At 41.3% G+C, this 6,083-nt stretch overlaps 1 non-coding gene across 1 annotated transcript; it reads right to left on the minus strand.

The window, feature by feature from the left end:
- Nucleotides 1-5,672: 5,672 nt before the first annotated feature.
- On the minus strand, nucleotides 5,673-5,744 carry TRNAE-UUC. The gene has a single exon. It is a non-coding gene; the product is annotated as a tRNA-Glu (tRNA).
- Between the last annotated feature and the right edge of the window lie 339 nt (nucleotides 5,745-6,083).

Raw genomic sequence — 6,083 nt, forward strand, 5'->3', positions numbered from 1 at the left:
TCGAAATTGGTTGAAAGAAGAAGCGAAATTAGGTAGGCTCGACCTACTGGTAAGCTCTATCATTGGCTTTCACTGGTCCTTTGCTAGATGCCAATGTCGTATTGCCAACAACCCTTGCTTTGCCCCTTGTTCGTAAGGCTTATTACCTTTCTCACTTTCATCGGTACATATAGTAAATGGATGGGGCTATTCATTCTATACGGTATTGGCGTTATGCGACACTAGTCCTGTCGTTCGCCTAATTAGTGGGGAGACATTGATGTACGCAGTCAGCCATGAATAGGGTAAAGGATCACCAGAGATACCTTCAAAAGTGACCAACCGGTAAGTTGTTGCCGTTTCCAGCTCTGCGGCTAACGAATATGGGAATGAGTTCGCTCCTATGAGGGAGATTTGTCTTTCCCACCCTATCTCTAAAAGGCAGATCCATTTCAATCCCCTTTATTTGCTCCTACTCATCAGAAATCACTGTTATTGGTGTCGTAAGGCGACGCCCGGTGTCTCGTCACTTTGACCCCCTGTTACCCTCTCTCGTTCTTCATGGCCTAAAAAGAAAGAAAGAAAGAAAGAAAGAGAATAGAATATCTATATCAAGAAATGGAAGAGAAAGCATATCAAGCCCAATGTTGGGATTTCAGGCTTATATGTAGGACCTTGACTACTACGATCGGGATCTTGAGTCCTTTCCTCTCCTTGACTTGTATTAGTAGAGCGTTCTTCATCTAAAGGCTCTGAATATCATGAACTTGTCTAAGTCAAACTCTGATTGATGCGGGAGAAAGTTCTGATAAGCTCGTCTCAGGTGCTGGCGTAAGTCATAAAATAACTCCTACCCTTGCTAAAGCTTGATATTTAAGGCTTTTCACTCCGATTATCCTTATTCAAGCGGTATCACAGAGAATCTTTCCTTTCGTCCTTCTGGCAAGGGTTTGAAGTGAAGAGGGAGGGGCTTGGTAGCTAGGAAAGTCAAGTAAGGGAGGAAGGCACTGTCCTATTGGGCAGTAGCGGTTGTAGTTTCGTCTTTCTTGTAGCTTTGGGGATTTTGCTACTGACGGATTCAAAAGAAGGTTGAAAGCTCAAGTGCAAGCTGAGTAAACTTCTTCCGTTTTACTGAAGTCTAAAGATAAAGAAAGGGAGGGGAAAAGTCCACTCGCTATTAGCTGGCAACAATCTCTCCAGTCGCATAGTAAACAGCGCTCGCCCTAGTCAAATCTGGATCTTGTTACCGGAAGAACGAATACCGAGACTCCTTTCTTTTACGCCTTATTAGTTATTCAAGTAGATCACTTTTTTTGTAATTCAAAGGAAAGAGAAGAAGGCTGTAGATCGAGAGTCTTTCTGGGCAATGAAAACAGTAGGGCAAGTGAAACGAGATTTGTCAGGCTTAAGGTAAAGGGCATGAGAGAAAGAAAGTTCTTGTTTCCGTGCTTAACTATGGGAATAAGGGGAATAAGAGCGGGCGATAAGTGAAGAAATTCCTTCTGGTAGTGGATGCTAGTGAATCAGAGTCAAATCTCTCTTTTCTTTCGGAAGCGAAGTCGTAACTTATACCATTCGAAAGGCGCTACAGCCCTTATGGTTATGGATAAGGAGAAATAAATAGAACCATTCGTTCTTTGCGGTTACGGTAAGCAAGTCGATTAGTACACAACCTCCCTCCTTTATAAAAGGTGAATAATTCACTTTACTGACGAGCATGAGAGCGATTCACTTTGTCTTTTGGTTTTGAACTTCTAAGAGCTTTTCAGTCGGAACTCAAAGCTAGTGCGTTAAACAAGCTTCTTTGTTGTAAGGCTATAGGATTAGAGAATTCCCTCTTGCTCGCCCTACTTCTCAATAGAGATACTAAAGAGAAAGCAAGTGCTGTGATGAGATCTGTCTTGCGGCTTGGGAGAGGCAATGGAATACTGAGACACAATAACCTTTTGTTTACATACAGTTCAATCTGGTGAACGAAAGAAAAGAAAAGAGACCCTAAAGGATAGAAAAAGGTGAAGGGAGAGGAAAAGGAAGAAGAAAGAAAAACGAACAATCAAAGATTCGAAACCGAGTCTTTACAGTCTTTGAATAAATAGGAAAAGGAGTGAAAGAAGGATTGAATATGCGAGTGAAGGAGAATGAATCGGAAAGTGGCGAAGCAGCTCTCCCGAGTTTCCCTCCTGAAATAAGGCAAGGGAATAAAGGTGAGGGGAAGGAGTTTACAGTGAAAGAATAAATAGGGACAAGTGATTGGATTGAGTTCTGGAGTTTAGTCTCTTTCCTTATTAATTACCTCGGGAAAGAAGGATTGAAGCAGAGAAGCCAGCCTATTTACCGAGTTCGTTTAGTAGCGAAGGGAATAAAGGTGAACAATCACTTCTTGAGAATAACTCACAAGAACTACACACTGTTACGTATAGTAATCTAACCATAAAAAATCTTTCCTTCTTTAATGAAAGAGCTATTGAACCTATTTATCTCGTGAAAGAATAGGAAAAGGAGTGAAGGAGAATTCATCTTTCTTTCTTATAGGAGAGAGAGTAAAAGAGTGAAATCAGTCGAATGAATAAGGAGTATTGATCTTTGACAGTGAAGGGAGAGTACTAGAGTGAAATCAAGGATCAGATCAAGAATGAATCTTGAGTCTTGACTTCGTTGAGTCTTAGTTTATAGTTCAAGAAAGGGAGAGGCTCAGGGGAAGGAGAAGAGAAAGAATGAATCTTGAGTTTTTCCTTCCTTAATGAAAGAACTGCACACTGTGACGTATATCTATATTCCCATCAAAAAGCTTTCCTTCCTTAATTCAATGAGTGGAACACTTGATATCTGTTGTCTCAATCAAAGATAGTTCCATTCTTCTATCTTAGACGATCTGAGGTTACTCGACTGTCCGGCCCCGCAAGGCACTTAGGCCCGTCGCTTTCTCAATAGAAAATGGAAGCTGTAAAGATGAGCTGCTCTGATTATCTATGTCACTTTGCCCGAAGAGAAGAGAAAGAGAAGTAGCGAAGCCACTTTACCGTTCAAGAAGGAAAAGGTTTGAGGTTCAGTCTTTCCTTCCTTAATGAGAGGAACACTTTCTATCTGCAGTCTCAATCAAAGATAGTGAAGCCGAGGTTCAGGAAAGAGCTACTTACTTTGACCTTCAGAAATAAGGGAAGGGAATACTCAGGGGCAGTAGAGAAGCCAGCCACTTTACAGTGAAAGAATAAATAGGCTCACTATAGTTAAGGATAATTAATTAAGCTTGTCCGAGTCTGATTCTTCAATCAATTCATTCTCTTTCCGTAAAGGTTCCAGTTCATGAGCTTCTCTTTCTTTCCTTCCTGCCATTTCCTTCTTCTTTAACTAAAAAAATGACACTTTACAGTCGTAAAGCATCAACTCTAATTAATTGAAGTTGCTTTTGTTAGTGAAAAAGATCTTACGAAACTTTACAGTTATATGGAGCATCAAAAGAATGAATTGAAGCAGCAGCTGTTAGTGAAAAATCTCTTACAAAACTTTACAGTTATATGGAGCATCAAAAGAATGAATTTCCTATGCAGCTGTTAATGAAAAAGCTCTGACGAAACTTTACAGTTATATGGAGCATCAAAAGAATTAATTTCCTATGCAGCTATTAGTGAAAAAGCTCTTACGAAACTTTACAGTTATATGGAGCATCAACCAAATAAGAAATGGTCTTTACACGAATTCAATCAGTCCAATGAATAAGGAGTTGAGGATTGACTTCCCTTCCGGTTTAGTAGCTCAGGGAATAGAGGTTCAGTCTTTCAATGAAACACTTTCTCATCCAGCCTATGTAAAAGAGTGAAATCAGGTTCAAGTTCAAGAGTTTCCCTTGTTCAATGACCTCAAAAATAGGGAATATCGTCAAAGGGTTTCGCTTTCGTCTTTGTTTACTGTGTTTGAATAACTCACAATAAAAATAACTGACGGTAATACTGGTGAAGGGGCAGGTTCAGGTTCATGAGCAAATCTTTCTTTCATTTTCAGAGTCTTGAAAAGAGACCGAGTGAAAAAGGGAGCAAAGCTTCGAGTCTTTACTTGATGAATAAGGAGAAAGATCAGAGAAAGAGAAGGAGCGACGCAAGCTGAGACCCATAGGTAATCTCAGCCTATTTATTTACCGAGTGAAAGATAAGAGAGTGCTTTACCTCCTTCAATCAGCCCAATGGAGCAGAAAGAAAGAAAGACCTATTTACCAAGAAAAAGATAAGAGAGTGCTTTACCTCCTGAAATAAGGGAAGGGAAGGTAATATCAAGAAGAAAATGAAAGATCAGAGAAGAAAGAGACCGATAGCTGAATCACTTGAATCAATTGAAGGAGCGAAGCTGCGAGACTGATAGTTGGAGAGGGAGAGGAGCGCCGTTTATTTATAAATAGAGAGCAATCATAGTACGATAGAGACAAGCGAGATTTTGACTAACTTCTGTTAAACCAAGATTATATTCTTGACCTTTGCTTTCATTAGCTTTCTGCCTGGGACAATCAGTTTAGCCATTCCTATCTCAAGTCCGGTAGGATTCTTCTGCCTCTTCAAACAAAGGAAGAAACTCTGATTTATGATCAAACTCACTCCCTCTTCCAAATTGTCTTGAGCCCTAACACCACCCTTATTGCCAAAATCTCCCTATAATACTGAGGTTATATCAACCACTCACCTCCTATCCTACTCCTCCACCCTCACCTAAAATCTACCAAAGTCAGCCTTAGCCATGGAATCCAAAAGCTTGTGAGGTACCTTCCTTAGGTTGTTCTCTTACCTCTCTTTCCCATCAAGCCTCTTCAAGGAAGCTAGCTCAAGACCCTCTGGCGGATCAAGACGACTGACTGACCAAAGGGAACGAAAGTATGGATCACCCGCCGATCTGTGATCAAAGAAAACTATACCTGAAGAATGGGATACAGATTGACCAGCACAAAAGCCATCTCTATTAATCTACACTCATTGATGAGACGACGACATAGAAAAGAAAGTCTACCGATTGTCACCCTCTTTTTTTCACTGAAAAGTCAAACAAAAAGAGAGAGAACCTTGGGAAGTTTAATAGGGTGGGATCGAGGATGGAATCGAATAGCGAATGCACTTGCAGTTAAGACAGGTCCTGCTCCCTAAACCCTAATGCAATTGACCGACCCGACATCTCTTTCGTTCAATAATGCCTTCGCTTCCAGACGCTATTTACCAATAAGAATAGGAAAAAGACACTACTTGAATTGAAGAAGCTCAACCTTGAAAAAGAAAGGTGGTAGGCCAACGTTGAACGCTGAAACTTGGCCACTGAAGAAGGCAAAGACTGGGTAAAGACTAGGCCCACTTACTGCTTACTGCCATGCCATGGTTTAAGCTTTAGGCTCCATAGACAGAACTTTTTTTTAGGTATTAGGGAGCTGGGGACACTACTCAGCACCTAAGGTGGGGTTCAATGCCTAACAAAAACGACCAAAAGAGATGTGGAAAGAAAGAACACATGCATAGAGATTTCATCTGTCGGAGGTTCGAGAATCTATGAAAGGACATCTAAGGCTAAGTAAGGAAGAATGAAAGGAAGTCCATTACTGAGAAAAGTGGTGATCTCATCTTGCTTGCAGGGAGAGAGGAAGCTTCCGGACCACCTTTTCCAGCCAGATAGCGAGTGATCACTCAGCAATTCACACTAAGAGAAAGCAGCCGGGAATGAGTACCTATCCCTTACGGGAATCAAACCCGTGTCTTCGACATGAAAAGACGATGTCCTAACCACTGGACGAAAGGGACCAAAAAGCCATTCTTCATATTCCTAAGCTCCGAGAATAGAAGTGGTTCGTTTTCTTTCTATACATTCATATGCAATTCGACGATTTCGTTTGTGTTTATGTTGGCGATTTCGGATGTGAATTCGGCGGGTCATTCCGCCCTTCCTACGGGTTCCCCCACCGACCCAGTGACACACCAACCACGCCCCTTCCCTTTCTCCGATCATCAAGCCCACTTCTCCCTTTCTTTGTCTTTCATCCTCCCTGCTATTCATCCTATACAAATAGTTAAGTGAGGCCCCGTTCTTTCTAATTCAAAAAAGAAAGGAGGGGCCGTTTGAAGTGGCGATGGCCTATGCTA

The sequence above is a fragment of the Cucurbita maxima genome, unplaced genomic scaffold (assembly GCF_002738345.1).
Source record: "Cucurbita maxima cultivar Rimu unplaced genomic scaffold, Cmax_1.0 Cma_Scf00011, whole genome shotgun sequence".
Lineage (NCBI taxonomy): Eukaryota > Viridiplantae > Streptophyta > Magnoliopsida > Cucurbitales > Cucurbitaceae > Cucurbita > Cucurbita maxima.